The sequence below is a fragment of the Dipodomys spectabilis genome, unplaced genomic scaffold (genome assembly GCF_019054845.1).
Source record: "Dipodomys spectabilis isolate Male_0828 unplaced genomic scaffold, ASM1905484v1 ptg000291l, whole genome shotgun sequence".
Classification (NCBI taxonomy): Eukaryota; Metazoa; Chordata; class Mammalia; order Rodentia; family Heteromyidae; genus Dipodomys; species Dipodomys spectabilis.
The window spans coordinates 544,357-561,697 of NW_024870968.1; positions in this window are offsets into that span (position 1 = coordinate 544,357).

Genomic DNA, 17,341 nt, shown 5'->3' on the forward strand with positions numbered 1-17,341 from the left:
CAGGAGTTGCAATCCTAATATCAGATAAAATAGACTTCAAATTAAAACTCGTGAGAAGAGATAAAGAAGGTCGCTACATACTAATTAAGGGATCTCTCTTTCAGGAGGATATTACAATTCTAAATATCTACTCACCAAACAATGGAGCACCCAAGTTTATCCAAGAAACACTACTTTCCCTCAAATCCCATATAACTCCAAAGACATTAATTGTTGGGGATTTTAACACACCACTCTCCCCACTAGATAGATCAACTAGGAAAAAACTCAACAGAGAAACTACAGATCTAAACAGCTGCACCGATCAACTAGATTTAACAGATATCTACCGGACAATTCACCCAGCAGCATCGGAATACACGTTTTTCTCAGCAGCACATGGAACATTTTCTAAAATAGACCACATTTTAGGCCACAAAGCATACTTGTCCAAATTGAAGTTATAACTTGTATTCTCGCTGACCACAAGGGAATAAAATTAGAACTCAACACCAAAAGCCACCAAAGAAAGTCTGGTATCACATGGAGGCTGAACAACACACTGCTGAATCACGAGTGGGTCATGGAAGAGATTAGAAAGGAAATTCAAATGTTCATGCTATTCAACAAAAGTGAACACACAAATTACCAGCTCCTCTGGGACACAGGAAAAGCAGTACTCAGAGGCAAGTTTATAGCTCTGAGCGACTACGTCCACAAATTGGAGAGATCTGAAACCAACAATCTAATGACACATCTAAACCTCCTTGAAAAAGAGCAGCAAGATAAACCCCAATCCAGTAGACGGAAAGAAATAATTAAAATTAAATCAGAATTAAATGAATTAGAATCCAAAAAAGCTATAGAAAGAATCAACAAAACAAAGAGTTGGTTCTTCGAAAAAATTAACAAAATTGACAGACCCTTAGCAAATCTTATCAGAAAAAGAAGAGAACACTCCCAAATAAACTTAGAGACGAGAATGGAAACATCACCACCGAAACAACCAAGATTCAAAACATTATAAGGGAATACTTCAAAAAACTTTATGTTAATAGTTTGAGAACTTGACAGAAATGGACCTTTTCCTAGCAAATATTGACATGCCAAAACTAAGGCAAGATGAGTTAAACCAGCTTAACAGGCCCATATCAAGCATTGAAATAGAAACAGCAATAAGAGACCTTCCAGGTAAGAAAAGTTCAGGACCAGATGGTTTTACAGCAGAATTCTACAAGGCCGTCAAAGCAGAGCTCACACCAATACTCCTCCAACTCTTCAGTGAAATTGAAAGAGAAAGTTCATTACCAAACACATTCTATGAAGCCATCATAACCCTCATCCCAAAACCAGGCAGGGACTCATCAAAGAAAGAGAACTATAGACCCATTTCTTTGATGAACATTGATGCAATACATCTCAACAAAATATTGGCCAACCGACTTCAACAATTCATCCAAAAAATCATACACCATGATCAAACAGGATTAATTTAAGGAATGCAAAGCTGGTTTAATATATACAAATCAATTAATATTATTCATCACATCAACAGGAGCAAGAATAAGAACCACATGGTTATCTCAAAAGACGCAGAAAAAGCATTCGACAAGATCCAACACCCCTTTATGATGAAGGTTTTGGAAAAATTCGGAATCCATGGAACATTCCTCAATACAATAAAGGCTGTATATGACAAACCTACAGCCAGTATTATACTTAATGGTGAAAAACTAAAGCCATTTCCACTTAACTCAGAAACAAGACAAGGATGTCCACTCTCTCCACTTCTCTTCAATCTAGTATTAGAATGCCTAGCTACAGCAATAAGACAAGATGCAAACATAAAGGGGATCCAAATATGGAAAGAAGAAATAAAACTCTCCTTCTTTGCAGACGACATGATTTTGTATTTAAAGAATCTCATAGACTCCACTCCCAAATTACTCAAGCTGATTCAAACTTTGGCAAACTAGCCGGTTATAAAATTAACCCCCAAAAATCAATGGCCTTTCGGTATGCCAACAATGAGAAAAGTGTGGCTGAAATTAGGAAAGTAACTCCATTTGTAATAGCCCCACAAAAAATGAAATACCTAGGAATTAACTTAACCAAAGAAGTGAAGGACCTCTATGATGAAAACTTTAAAATCTTGAAAAAGGAAATCAACACAGAACTTAAAAAATGGCAAAACCTCCCATGCTCCTGGATCGGAAAGATTAACATCGTGAAAATGGCAATACTTCCCAAAGCTATCTACAAATTCAACGTGATACCTATCAAAATTCCAACCTCATTCTTCAAGGAAATAGAAGAGGCAATCCAAAAATTCATATGGAACAATAAAAGACCCCGAATAGCAAAAACGCTACTCAACGGAAAGAACACTTCTGGAGGAATATCAATACCAAATTTCAAACTCTACTATAAAGCCATAGTAATCAAAACAGCTTGGTACTGGCACAAGAACAGACCTCAAGACCAATGGAATAGAATTGAAAACCCAGAAATGAACCTACAGACCTATAGGATCTAATCTTCGATAAGGGAGCTAAAACAATAGAATGAAACAAAGACAGCCTCTTCAGTAAATGGTGATGGCAAAATTGGTTAACTACTTGTAGAAAACTAAAGCTAGATCCTTATATATCACCCTGCACCAGAATCAACTCCAAATGGATCAAAGACCTCCAAGTCAAAGCAGACACTCTGAAAACATTACAGGATGGAATAGGAGAAACCCTAGGTCTCCTTGGCTCAGGCCGAAATTTTCTGAATAGAGACCCAGAAACACAACAAATCAAAGAAAAGTTGGACAAATGGGATTGCATAAAGTTGCAGAGATTCTGCATGGCAATGGACATAGCTAGCAAGATCAATAAAAAGCACACGGATTGGGAGAAGATCTTTACTAGCCATACAACGGACAAGGGTCTCATATCTAAAATATACTTGGAACTCAAAAAATTAAATCCCCCAACAACAAATCCTCAAAGAAACAACTGCCCAATAAACAAGTGGGCTAAGGACTTAAAGAGAAACTTCTCTGAAGAAGAAAGAAGGATGGCCAATAGACACATGAAGAAATTCTCAACATCCCTAGCCATAAAAGAAATGCAAATCAAAACAACATTGAGATATCACCTCACTCCAGTTAGAATGGCAAAAATCAAGAACTTTAACAACAGATGCTGGAGGGGATGTGGACAGAAGGGAACCTTACTTCTTTGTTGGTGGGAATGTAAACTTGTTCAACGACTTTGGAAAGCAGTATGGAGGTTCCTCAATGACTCCACATAGAACTCCCCTATGGACCAGCAATCCCACTTTTGGGAATTTACACAAATGTTTACAAGCAAGACCACACTAATGCTACCAGCACAACTATGTTTATTGCAGCATTATTTACCATAGCTAAGATCTGGAACCAACCCAGATGCCCCCCAGTAGATGAATGGATCAAGAAAATGTGGTATATATACACAATGGAATCCTATGCCTTCATCAGAAAGAATGACATTGCTCCATTTGTTAGGAAATGGAAAGACTTGGAAAAAACTATATTAAGTGAAGTAAGCCAGGCCCAAAGAAACATAGGCCCCATGGTTTCCCTTATTTGCAATATCTAATATATGTATGAGTCAAGCGGAAATGGTCAGATAATGTGATGTTAGGAAAATGAAACCTTAGATATGTATTTTAATGTTTTTTTTCTTTCATGCATGTGTTTCTAACGCATTTATAAGATTATTTCTTTGTTTCTTTGTATGTCCCTCCCCCACAGTATAACCCCTGCTTTCACTATATTTGATGTCAGTATAACTTGTGGAGCAGATGGGGAAAAACAAGTCGTTTAAGGTTACAGGTGGACCTGTTGCAACAATGAAAAGTACAAGTTGTCATGTCGAAAACGAGCTTTATAATGTTGGTATGGGGGGGGAAGGATTGGGACTGGGGGGGGAGGGGGGAGACTGGGAAGGGATGTGAAGGATAAACAAAGGAGGAGGCTCCAATGCTTGGTAAGAAATGTATGCATTATCCTGCCCATGTAATCGTAACCCCTCTGTACAGTATATTCACAAATAAAATAAAATAAATTAAAAAAAATAATAAATGAAAACTCCTGTCATGTGACAAGTCAAAAAAAAAAAAAAAGAAAAAGCTTTCAGGAGCTCCTTGTCTACTGTGGTGAATGGCCAGATGAACTGGGCATCGGTGGCTCACACCTGTCTGCCTAGCTCCTCAGGAGGCTGAGATCTGAGGAGCATGGATTAAAGCCAGCCCGGGCAGGAAAGACCGGGATACTCTGATCTCCAAGGAAGCACCAGAAAACTGGAAGTGATGCTCTAGCTTAAGCAATAAGCTGAAGAGCTGAGGGGACAGCGCCCAGGCCCAGAGTTCTAGTCCCATGATCAACTTCCCTGTCCTGCTTGGAACTCACTTTTTGGCTCTACCCAGAGTACTTTCCAGTGGGCCCCTGAGTTTCTCCCAATGTCTAGGTGTCCTACAAGTCTTGAGAGCAGCCCATTTCGAGGCCTTTGCTTACAGAGTGGGCAATATTATCAGAGAAGTGTCCAGCCTTGGGGAACGGAGGTCATCGTCCGGGTCATCAGAATGGCATCTGTCATGGGTGCAGTGTGGATCTGAGCAGTAAATCAACTTCTCGGACCACGGTTTGGGGCAAGGAGGGCCAGAAGCTGCAAGATGGCATGGCAGGTAACGCCTGCTCATGTGGTATCACAAGAGTGCAAATCTGCCAGGCACACCCCGAGAGGGTGTTGAGTTGGGCTCATGAAAGACTTGTGGGTTCACAAATCCACAGCCAGCTGGCTGCTGCTTGTAGCAGTTGCTATCCCAGGAGTCCCAGGGCTCAGAGCCCTGCTTTCCTCACCAGTGCTTGGGGGAAGGCAGGCAGATGAAGGTCTGCAATCGACCTACTACAAAGGAGCATCCCTAGTGTCCTTTCCCTTGACCCTGGCGCCCGGTGCACGGATGGAGGGGCAGGTTCCATTGAACTTACTGCCATGGCACAGAACCCTCAGCCCAAGAAGGACTTAGGGAGAAACCACGTGAACTGGCTTAAGAGTTAACTACTACTATGCCTCAGGACTGGCCCCAGTTCTGGCTCAGCTCATGATTACCACCTTTCTGTGTGTGTGCGCATCTTGGTATTAGGGCTTGAACTCAAGGTCCGGGCTCTGTTCCTCAGTTTTTTTATTCAAGGCTACCACTCTACCACTTGAGCCACAGCTTTTCTTTCAGCTTTTTGGTGGTTATTGGGAGAGAAGAGTCTCACACACTTTTCTAGCTGGGCTGCCTCTGAATGGCAATCTTCAGTTCTCAGCCTTCTGAGTAGCTAGGAATAATAGAGCATGACCTATTAGCACCTGGCCACACTGTCCTTCTTGGCTAAAGACAAAGTTCCTCTCTCCCAGCCTAGCACTCATGTACAGTTACCCCTCCTACCCCACCCCTACTCCTCCAGGCTTCACAGGAATCATACCCTCCCCTAAGGGCAAAGAAATAGGATCAGGTTTGAGCTTTTTGTTCTCCACACAGTCAGGGGCTGCAGGGAGCTGATGTGTACTGTAGTTCAAGTGGTTGAGCACAAACCTTGTGCAAACCAGCTAAAGGATACCACCTAGGCTCCGAGTTCAAGCCGGTAACCACACACAAACACACGCACACATGCAAACACGCCTGCACACACACACACACACACACACACACACACACACACACACAACACACACACAAAAATATCCTTAGCAGGGCCCAATGGCTCATACCAGAAATTCTAGCTACTTAAGAAGCTGAGCTCTTAGGATGGCAGCTTGAAGCCATCCCAGGCAGTAAAATCCGTGAGACACTTCTCTCCATTAAACTACTAAAAAAGATGGAAGTTGGGCTGTGGTTCAAGTGGTAGAGTGTCAGCTTTGAGCAAAGGAAGCTCAGAGACCACACCTCGGCCCTGAGTTCCAGCACTAAGATTTTTTAAGACACCCTTTGCCCCCAATCCACCCCCAATCAGGCCATAAATCCAGATTTTGATCAGCCTGGATCTCACTTCCATTCCTGCCACTTTCACAGCACTTCCATAAGTGGCCAGTGTTTGGCCAGCACTGGATTAAGAAGTGAATGTACAACAAAGGGGACATAGCCAGGTCAAGGCTAATGTCCCAGAACATTGAGGTATTGGCCATACTAGTCTCTAATCCCCCCAGTTTCCTGGACCTAGAATTTAAAGTGTGTGCATCTGTATTCTGGGAATCCAGAATTGTCTAGAAGGACATGAGAGGCCAAGCTGGGGTGGGAAGATAGACTTTGCTGCAACAAGGTACGTTGACATTTCCTAGACACCGATGGATACTTCCAAGCTACCTTGACCTCAAATCCCATGTAACCCCGGATCCTCCTTGCTTGGGCAGCCTTCAGTCAGCTATCAAGCTCGAGTCGGCCAGAGCCACCACAAACCCTCCTTCCCCCACTCCACTGCCAGCATGCAGGGAAGGACATGAGCCAGAGGCCCAGCTGAGGAAAAGGACAGGACATCACATGACTAAGGCCCCCCCAGAGGCAGGGGAGAACTTATGCCAGCCAGCCCTGCTGACCCAGAATCCCCTGGAGGCATGCAAAGATTTGGACAGGCTGGTCTTGGGCCCCAAAGAAAAGCTGGAATTCAGGCCTCTGGCAATTTAGGACTCACTGTTGACCCTGATAGGGGGCTAAAGAGCAAGGCCAGTGTGGAGGAGGGGCACCATCCGAGGTCAGAAAGAGGCAGCTCAGGAAGGGGACAGAGAAAGATGAGGGAAATACACACACACACACACACACACACACACACACACACACACACACACACACACACACAAGTAGCCCAAGGCCTCAGCAGTCCCTGAGCACCCTGACCATCCCACCCTCAAGAAGATGGCACTACTATCCTCAGACCAACTGTAGACAAAACTCAGGGCCTCTCACAAGTCTGGAATGGCTCATAACAGCTTGGCATTTCATAAATGTACACACCATTATGCAGAAATCTCAGCTACCTTATTTTTGGTTGTCGGTCATGGGGTTTGAACTCTAGGCCTGTGTGCAGTCCCTTAGCTCCTCAGCTAAAGGTGAGTGCTCTACCTCTGGAGCCACAGTGCCACTTCTGGCCTTCTGGTGGTTCACTGGAGATAAAGTCTCACAGATTTTCCTGCCCAAGCTGGCTTTGAACCGCGATCCTCAGATCTCAGCCTCTACCATCCCACACCTGCTACCATTCATCCAGTCCCTGCCTGCCACAGGCCACACGCTCTGGAGTTCTTGGTAAGGCACTGCCCACTGTGCTGTGGCTTCACACTGGGGCAAATCTGGGGAGTTCTTAGAAATGTCTGTACAGTGAAGCCAGCACCTGTTCTCCCAACCACGGCACCCCTACTACTTCACGATCTCTTACAAGCAAAGAAGGGGTGGCTTTCTCTCTCTCTCTCTCTCTCTTTCTTTCTTTCTTTTTCTTTCTTTCTATCTTTTGGGTTGAGGGGCTTGAACTCAGGGCTTGGCTGCTGTCTCTGATGTCTATAATTCCTCAAGGCCAGTGCTCTACCACTTGAGCCACAGCTCCATTTCTAGTTGGATTGGAGATGAGGCTCTCATGGTACTTTCCTGCCTGAGCTGGGAAAGGAGATCCTCTGGATCTCAGCCTTCCGAGTGGCCAGGATGATAGGCATAGGATGACAGGCATGAGCCACTGGCACACAGCTTATGGTGTCTCATCCTTCAGAATTTCCATTAGTCCTCCTCTAGATGCTACCACCTAGACACTCCTCTACCTCCCTCAGGGACAGCAAAGTGAGGCTGAGAATTTGGGTAGGGCCATAGGCTTTAAAGGGCCTCTTCCACATCACTAGCCCTCTCTAAGTTCCCATCTGCCTCCTCTGGATGGACTGGTCGTCCAGAGAAGATCCACTAGGAGTTCTGGGGCCTGCCCTGTATCCCCCAGCACCACCCAACAGTTACCTGCGGATTTCTGGGGCCAGCTGCTCCATGTCCTGGTGGAAGACGTTGAGAGGGTTGCTGATAACTGGGTCCAGGGGTGCTCAGGGCAGAAGATTGTCCAGCTCCCCTCTGTCAAAGAAGGAGACACAAAGCATGGATGGATATACTAACAGCTTCAGGGCATAGACATCCACTAAGGTCCCTTGGAGAACTGTATCGGGACAATCTCGTACATCTATACCAAGACTCACACAACTGTACCGAGTCTCTCACCTGCAGCCCTGGGTGGAAATGAACATGCTCTGCTATGCTGTCCATCATCTGCAGCACCTTTGCTCTCTGTGTTTCCTGTCAGATCCTCCTTCTTAAGCAGGACCCCCTTTTCAAGTGCTGCCTCCAAGAAGCCCGTTTTGATCACCTTGGCAGAGCTGGAGCCTCTCTGCTCTGCAGGCTGCCGGCTTTGTCACACTCTGCCTTCTGGCCAGTGTGGGTTGAGAGTGCACAAAGGGGCAGGCCTGGGTTCCACTACTGGATTTCTGAAGGCCCTGATATACCACACATGGACAGGTGTTTTATCACACTCCGTGAGAGGGCACTCAAAGCCCAGGCAGTCTGTGGTCATAAGACAGTGCCATTTCTTTGTGTGGGCTTGAAATGAAGATCTGGGAGCAGACTCTCTGAGTTTTATTGCTCAAGACTGGTGCTCTACCTCTTGAGCCACAGCTCCACTTCTGGCTTTTTGGTGGTTCCATGGAGAGTAGAGTCTCACGGGCTTTTCAGCTTATGGCTGGGTTCAAATAGTGATCCTCAGATTTCAGCCTCCTGAGTAGCCAGTATGACAGGGATGAGCCTGAGTCCCAGGTGACAGACACCAAATGCTTTTTTTTTTGCTCTTGTTTATCTCCAGTCAACTAGCAAGCCCAAGTTAAAATAATCAGTTATTGAGGATCAAAACCCTCTCCTATGTCAGTTAATCCAAAGAGATAAAGTGTCTTTGGAAAAGGCTAGTCTGAGTTGGCTAGGGGTATTTGTGTGTGTGTGTGTGTGTGTGTGTGTGTGTGTGTGTGTGTGTGTGTGTGTGTGTGTGTGTGTCAGGGATACCTACCCTTATCTCTGTGGTGCCTCATCATCCTAGCAGGGAGTGCATAAAGGATCCTGACCCCGAGGAAGGTGGATGGGCAAGGGTACTTAAGGTCATATCCAGGGGGATGATCTGAATTCTGTCCTGCAACCGAAGCCTGGACAGATAATGGAGAGAAGGAGAGGTTTAGGGGAACATCAAGGGAAGCCCCTTACCTTTGGCTAGAAGTACCAGCCAGCTACAAGACTGAATCCATCTTTCTTGGTAGTCAGATAAAAGGTGGACACTGTTCATTTATTTTATTATGATTGTGTGAGCCCTAGGGCTTGGATTCAGGGCCTGGGTGTTATCCCTGAGCTTCTTTTGTTCAAGGCTGAGGCTGTAGCACTTGAGCTACACCACCACATCTGGATTTTTTGTGTGTGGGTTTGGGGGAGAGAGGTGGTTTATGGGAGATAATAATCTCAAGGACTTTTCTGCCTGGGCTGGTTTTGAGTCACGACCATCAGCCCTCAGACTCCTGAATAGCCAGGATTATGGGTGGGAGCCACAAGCTCCTGACACCACCATCCATTTATAATCCCTTAGGCCCAGGGCTGTGCCACTCACACTGCACCTCCTTGTTGGGAGTGAGAAGTATACATGAGTGGGTTTGATACTTCAACAGCCTACCTATCTTTGAGCATTGTTCCAGGTCAGTCTGATGGCGGCTTCCTCCTTATTCACAGCAATGACTTGGCTCTGTCACAAGAACAAATGTCCTCCGGGAGGTGTCACGTCTGGGGTCTTTCCTCTGCACCCCGCCCCCCTAACCAAAATGAAGGTCTTTCCTGCCCAAGCTGGCTTTGAGTTGAACCATGATCCTCAGATTTCTGCTCTTGAGTACTTAGGATGATAGCCATGAGACACTGGCACCTGGCCAAAGATACTTTTCCAAGCCTGTCATCCTATCCCCTCAGGAGACTAGATCTGTGGACTGCAGTTGGATGCACCCTTCTCAGCAAAGTCCATGAGAACTCTTATCTCTAATTATACACCCAAAAAAATGGAAGTGGAGCTGTGGCTCAAATGGCAGAGTGCTAGCTTTGAGCATAACACAAGGGATGGGACCCAGGCCCTAGTTATAAACTTTTTCTAGCATAGAAAGGGAAGCAGGTGGGCACACGGGAGCTCAAAGCTCACACATAATACTCAAGACTCGCAGAATAGACCCCATCCTGCTCTGATTCTCTAGATTCTATGTCCTAGATTATCTCAGTCTTAGATGGAACTGACCATGCACCAAGTCAGGACGTTCAAGTACAATCTCATACTGAGGATCCCGTGACCTCATCAAGGCCTCAAGATCCCTCGACACTGGGCAGTCAGTTGAGGTCTAGTTATCCAGCCACAAGATATGGGATTGAAACGATTTCTTGGCCAAGGGATGCCGACTAAAGGGTTGTAGGTCCCTCTCTCTCGGTAAGGAGAAAAGGCCTATCCATCCCAGGAATGTTCCTGGGTGGTGAGTATCCTCAATGAAACAACCCTGCTCAGAGCTCAGTGCCTCTGGTTTTCCTACCACCCTCTACCCAGCCCTGCCCCACCTTCAGTCGGCCCTCTCTGAAATCCCAGATCTGCCATCTAGACTAAAGTTTGAGACAGTAAAGGGACCCACCTCTATCTCTGAGAATGGCAGTCACAGGGCCCTACAGTCCCCTAGAGGAAGTCTCGGGGCAACATGGGTCTGACTTCCCCCCTCATTCTCTGGATGTCCTGTGCCAGTAGCATGCTTACCTCTGTCTCTGGTCGAGGAATGAACACGGGGTGTCATATTCAGATTGAGCCAGCAAAAGTCCCAGTCCCGAAGGATGTACCACAGAGGCATCCAGCTGTGGATGACAGCCAGCTAGCTGGTCAATGGTGAACCAAAGTGCCAGGACTTTTAACAGCCATGTGGCTTGGTCAAAGTCTCTATCACTGATGGTCTAAGTTGTTAGATGAGGTCATGGCTCCAATGGCCTGACACGCCTGACCTGGGATCATCCTCCCTCTTCATCTTCTTGCTTATCCCTTGCCACCCGCCTCTTGACACTCCCTCAGCCTATATCTCCCTATACATTGGACAATTTCTTATCTGACTAGAAAATAAACTCGGTGGACCAGGGGAGACTGAAATTTGGTGACACACCCTGAGCCCTAGTGTCTACCCAAGGCTGTTTCCCTCTGCAGTCCGCGACCACACAGCTCCTGGATGACATGAAGTTGCTGAGGAGTCCGTGGCTTGGTCCTACATACTGGCTTTAGGCTCTGAAACTGTCCCCAAAGAGATTGTGAATGGTTGGCTCCCTTGATCCAGGGACTCCAAACCAAGGTTTGCATGTTCCGTTCTTCCTTCCTTTCCTCCTCTTCTCCCTCCATCCTTCCCTCCTCTTTCTCTTTCCTTTCTTTGTGTCACTCCTGGGTCTTGAACTCAGAGCCTGGCTGCTGTCCCTCAGCCTTTTTACTCAAGGCCAACAGTCTACAGCTTGAGCCAGTCATGCACTTCTGGCGTTTACTTTTTGGTAGTTCATTGGAGATAAGAGTTTTACAGGCTTTTCTTCCTGGGACTTAAGCCTCAGTCCTCCCATCTCAGCCTCCTAAGTAGCTAGGATGACAATTGTGAAGCACCAGCATCCAGCTCAAACCAAGATTTCTTCATGAGCTGTGGAACCAGCACTGGAACATTTCATCATTTATGATTCCTGGACTTGGCACTCACTGTAACGGTTTGTTGGATAAATAAATGAGCATCTCTCTACGACAATACTACAGAAAACTCCCATCCAACTCAGGTAAGCATCCTGGGGGTGGAGCGGTTAGTGGGGGAGGTTTTGAAACCTGAAGTAGCTCTTCCACAGTTCTCCCTCGTCCCACTTCCTGCCCTCCTGGAGCCACCGCACTTAACTCTTTTGGCTCTGAGAATGTGAGCCACGATGTACTTGCTGGATTCTGTGGCTCTGCAATGTCTCTCTTCTCAAAAATCTTTGTCCAGCGGCTAACCCACAGTTTGGCACTCAATTCCGCCCTCAGGTGTGAATGAGGCACGTGAGGTGAAAACCTGGCTCAAGGGGCCTACTCTCCTCCCCCTGGGGCCAGACACGATGGTCTACCACATCCTGCCCCCAAGTTTCATGTTGCAGAGAAAGGATCCTTGAGGCTTCCCGGTTCTCTGAATCTCCCAGATTCCAGTGCAGGCTGGGAGTTGTCTCTGCTCACAGCTGGCAACCTGGGGATGGCGAGGTCACCATCTCTGCTCTCCATGATGTCCTCGACTGTGGTGATCACCCTAGAGAGAACCAGAGGAGAATCAGCAGCTGCTGGAGGAAGGCAGTCAAAGCAGGATGTTCATGGCAAGAGACGATCTGGCTTGGGAACTCTGCCTGTGCTGCTTTGAACATCATTGTTTGGCAGCTGAAATGGTCCATCTAATTTGACCCATAATCCCAATCATTAGTAGTAATTGCCAGCTTAAAGAAAAAATCCTGGAAAAGCGGGCATTTCTGTTTTCCCAATCAAACTTAAAGGTTCCAAAGTCAATGGTCCCCTTTTCCTTCCAGACAGTCTACAGCAGTTTACAGAAACTGGCATTCAGCCAGCCCTAGCTAACTGGCATGGCCTGATACCGTGCAGGCTTCAGCAGGGGAACGCATTTGCCTAGCACTGCCCAGCTGGAAATGGCCCAGGCAGGACACAGATTGTAGTCTACAGGACTCTAGGGAGGACTGCCCACCGGTGCACTGCCCTAGGAGGGAATCCCTGCCACCAGTGGGGGCCTGGAGGCCCCTGCCCAGATGCCCATTGACACCGCCAAAGCCCTGGGTAAGGTTCCCCTCTCCTTGTTTGTGGTGAACCATCTGCTATGTCACACCATTCGCCACCTACCAGACCCTGCTAGCTTCAGATTTTCTGCCCTACTCCCCCCATCTCATTCCCTAAATATGTTTGGCAAACACATTCCCAACCCTTGAATTAGCTCCAACTCTACACACCAGAGCAGGTTTTCTGGATGTATGTGTGTGGCTGTGGTCACACTTGCCTCACCAGCCTGAAGACAGGACAGGTGTCCACTCTGGTCTGTGATTCACACAGACCTCCAAGGGGAGACTCACGCAGACCCAGCAGCTACTGTGAGCTACAGGAAAGGGGAAGAAAGAGGTGGAAAGAGGTGGAAAGGAACATCTACTGAAACCTTCCCCAAACTATTCATGTAACAGTGAAGGAGAAAATAAAAATTGTGGCTGGTATCACACTTAGCATTGATGACAAAAGAACAATACACATACACACAAATAAAATGCTTTTGCTCTTTTTAGACATGGTGACTTAAATATGTTTCCATTGTTCTCATCTCCCTGCTCTCCCAACATGCACACACACACACACACACACACACACACACACACACACACACACACACAATCCAGACCTGTTCCAGAAGACTGGTCCATGCAGCACCTGCAATTTGCCAACTGATCGCTCACCTGAGCACAGTCATGATGTACAAGTTGAAAGATGATCTCTCTCCCTCCCTCTCTCCCTCCCTCTCTCTCTCTCTCTCTCTTTTTCTCTCTCATACACACACACACACACACACACACACACACACACACACACACACAGACTCAGAACAGTGCCTCTCCTGAGTTTTTCAGTTCCTCATCTGGGACAATGTACAAGCTGGGGCATGGGGTTCCCTTGTCAGAACCGCGGGATCCCACCAAATGGGAGCACCAATCTAATAAAAAAGAACCACCCTGCCTCTCCCTTTCTCCAGGGTCAGCATCTTCCTCTTGGGAACAACAAACCTTAACTCCACATAAACCAAAACCCTAGGCCAGGATGCTGGATAAAGGTGTCCTGAGACAGGTGGCTCCTCAGAGCCAGGACCGATAACAAGCAGAGGTTCATGGTGCCCCCAGAGGGGTGTCTGACCTGGGGTGGGGGTGGTGTTGGGGAAATGGATGGGCTCCTAAATGTTATATACATGGATGGACTTCCTACTTCCAGCCTAGATGTTTCTGGGCGACTTGGAGCATTCTTGGGGAGGATGAGGAGACCAGATGGACCGGGAGCACCAGCAGATTCTGGCAGAGCTGGGAAATGTGATCACCCTGTGAGAACTGATGACAGCTGGGGTGGGGAGAATAGGCTGGGTGTGGGTGAGGGGGGCTGTGTGCCTCCCAGATATTCATCTTCTATCTGACCCCCAGTGTCCTCACCTCCCTAGTGGGCTTTTCTGGGACCCTCCTCAGGTGAAAGGTTGACCAAGCATAGAGGACAAGGGCTCACACAGCAAGGGGGTCTATCTTCTGCATCCAACACCCCCACCCCCAGAAAAAAGGAAAAGACCTGAGAAGGCAGGTTTGGAGATGCTGCTCCCCACCTCTGACTGAAACCACCAGGTTCCCACCAAGGTGAGGAAGGGTGCAGATGGGTGGCTGTGTGGCTCCATTACTCCAGGCCAGGAGCTCTCTGGCGCCCCCTCCTCACCCAACCCTGCATCTTCCCGTTTCCTGTGACACCGGCCACTAGGGACATGAGAGGGATCATCGGGTTGCCACCCACCCCCACCTCCCACCCCTGGGGTGCATTTGCGGCAGAGCCAGGGTGTACTGTTGGATGCAGGAGAGGCACATGTGGGACAGGAGAGGGGAGGCGGGAGGCATGGGTCAGGTCTGGGTCCGCAGAATGGGGGAGGTTGTATGGGGGGATCGAGGGGTTCACTGGGCAATGGGTTCCCAGGGTGTGGGCCCGCAGGGTGGCCACTCATGTGTGCTGCTGGGAGAAGCTGTAGGCAGCGGCTCCAGGTGTGGCAGGCCCGGAATTCAAGGACCAGGGACCTGGACCGGGTCACTGAAACAAGGCAGCCAGGGATGCGTTATCTCAGCTGGGCAACTGAGAGAGGCTCCCCAGGTCTAGTCCAGCAGTGCCATTTTTGAAATGCGGCACCTTGGGGAGGGCCGGGGAGGGAGGGGCGGGATCTGAGGATGCATGGTAGGGCAAGCGTGGCCTCTCTTCCCCCTCAGCTGCAGACAACTCAACTCCTGCCTCATCCACAGCCAGACCTGTTTCCGCCAATGCCACCATCACATCTGCCACTGTTGCCGCCAAGGCTGCCTCTTCAGCTGCCTCCTCCTCAGTGGCCTCCTCCTCTGTGGCAACTGCCACCACCATGATAATTAGAATCTTGGACTTGGGACAGCCCATGGCCACCGCGCCACCATGGGGCTGCTTGAGGTGATGTGTCTGCTGTGCTAGCTCCTCATGCTCTGTGCTCCCAGTCAGGATCTTCACTTCAATTGAGGCCTCAGCCAGCCACTGAAGCCACTTCCTCTCATGCATGTACTTACTCCTCTCTGCTCTCTCTCTCTCTCTGCTTCCACTCTTCTTGCGGGCCACTTCAACCCCTCCACGCATGCCTGCCTGCCACTGAGAGCCCCTGGCCACTGCTACCACCACAGTGAGCCCCCTGGGCCCTGCCTCCTCCTCCCCTCGGCCCCACCCCCTTCTTTCCTCAGCCCCGCCCCCTACTCTGCTCAGCCCTGCCCCCCACCCTTGCCTACAAGAGCAGCCCCACCTGGGCATTAAAGTTTCCAGGCCATGGGAATTGCAGCCTCACCTCAGCTCAGCACTCCCCCCAACCCTAACACTTGTCCAGGGAATCAAATCTCCCCTCAGCCCCACCACTGGAGGAGACTCTCCTCCATTCCTCTCCACTCCACACATCAAGCAGGTACACAGTGACCCCTGTGTGTGTGTATGTAGGTGTGTGTGTGTGAAAGAGAGAGAGAGAGAGAGAGAGAGAGAGAGAGAGAGAGAGAGAGAGAGAGATTGTTGGGGATAACTACCTCAGAACAAAGCACCCTTAGGGATGACTCAGCACACAGAACACTTCAAAAAACAGCACAAAGCACCCTGTGTAAAAGACTCAGCACAGTGCGCTCTTTGAAGGACTTAGCATATAGTAACCTTTGGGATAATTCAACATACAGCTCCCTTTGAAGGAGGAAGTCCATAGCATGCAGTGTATAGGACTCAGTTCATGGCATGCTTTGAAAAATTCAGCACGTAGCACTCTTTTCCAGGACTCAGCACATAGCACCCTGTGTTAAGGTTCCACACACACCACTCTTTGAAAGGCTGAGTATGTAGCACCCTGTGTAAAACATTCAGTGCACAGCACCCTTTACAAAACTCAGCACATAGCAGAGTTTTGAAGAACTTAGCATATACCTCCCTGTGGAAGGGCTCAGCACACAGCACCATTTGAAGGACAGTACAGAGCACCCCGTATAAAGGACTCAGCACACAGCACTCGAAAAACTCACCTCATCCCACTCTTCTCAAGGATGCAGCACATTGCACCCATTGGGATGACTCAGCATACAGCCCCCTTTGAAGTACTCAGCAAAAGTACCCTGTGTAAAAGACTCAGCCCACAGCACCCATTGAAAAATTCACCTGTCCCTCCCTTCTCAAGGGCTCAGCACATAGCACCCTTTGGGATGATTTAGCACACTGCACCTTTTGAAGGACTCAGCATAAAGTATATTGTTTAATGGACTCAGCACACAGCACCCTTTGAAAAACTCAGCACGGCCCACTCTTCTCAAGGACTCATAATATAGCACCCTTTGTGATGACTCAGCACACAAAGTGCTTTTTGAGGATTCAGCACAAAACCCCCATGTGGGAAGGACCCAGAAAACAGCATACTGTGAAGGACTCAGCACATAGCGGTATGTCACAAGTTCAGCTGTCATTAGAATTCGGGTGCTTTCTTCTGTATCACCATTCTTCAGAAACACTTCATAAATCCCACTTGTTCACCTTTAGCTAACCTATGTTTTATGAGGGAGGGTCAGCTGGGGGTCTTGAACTCACACCGTGGGGGCCCTGTCTCTGAGCTCTTTGGTTCAATGTTAGAGCTCAACCACTTTGAGACATGGCTCCAATTTTGTTTTTTTCTTAGGGGTGGTTGTTCTTTGACAGGTCTTACAGTGATCAGGAAGGCAAAGTTGGGGTGTCCATGAGCAAAGGCTCTTAGCTTGGCCTGGAGCTGACCTCTCCCTGTGCCCCTGGAAGCCTGGCCTCCTGGAGCTCTCTTGGCCTAGGATGGAACAGATCTGCTCTGGAATCAGCATTCAGGGTGGGCAAAAGTCACCTTGGCCCTGGTCACTTCCTCCAATTGAACTGTAGATGATGATAGTCCCCCACGTTGCCATGGGGCCACATGTCCTGCATCTGGGTACAAGGGGGCAGGAGTCACCCACCATA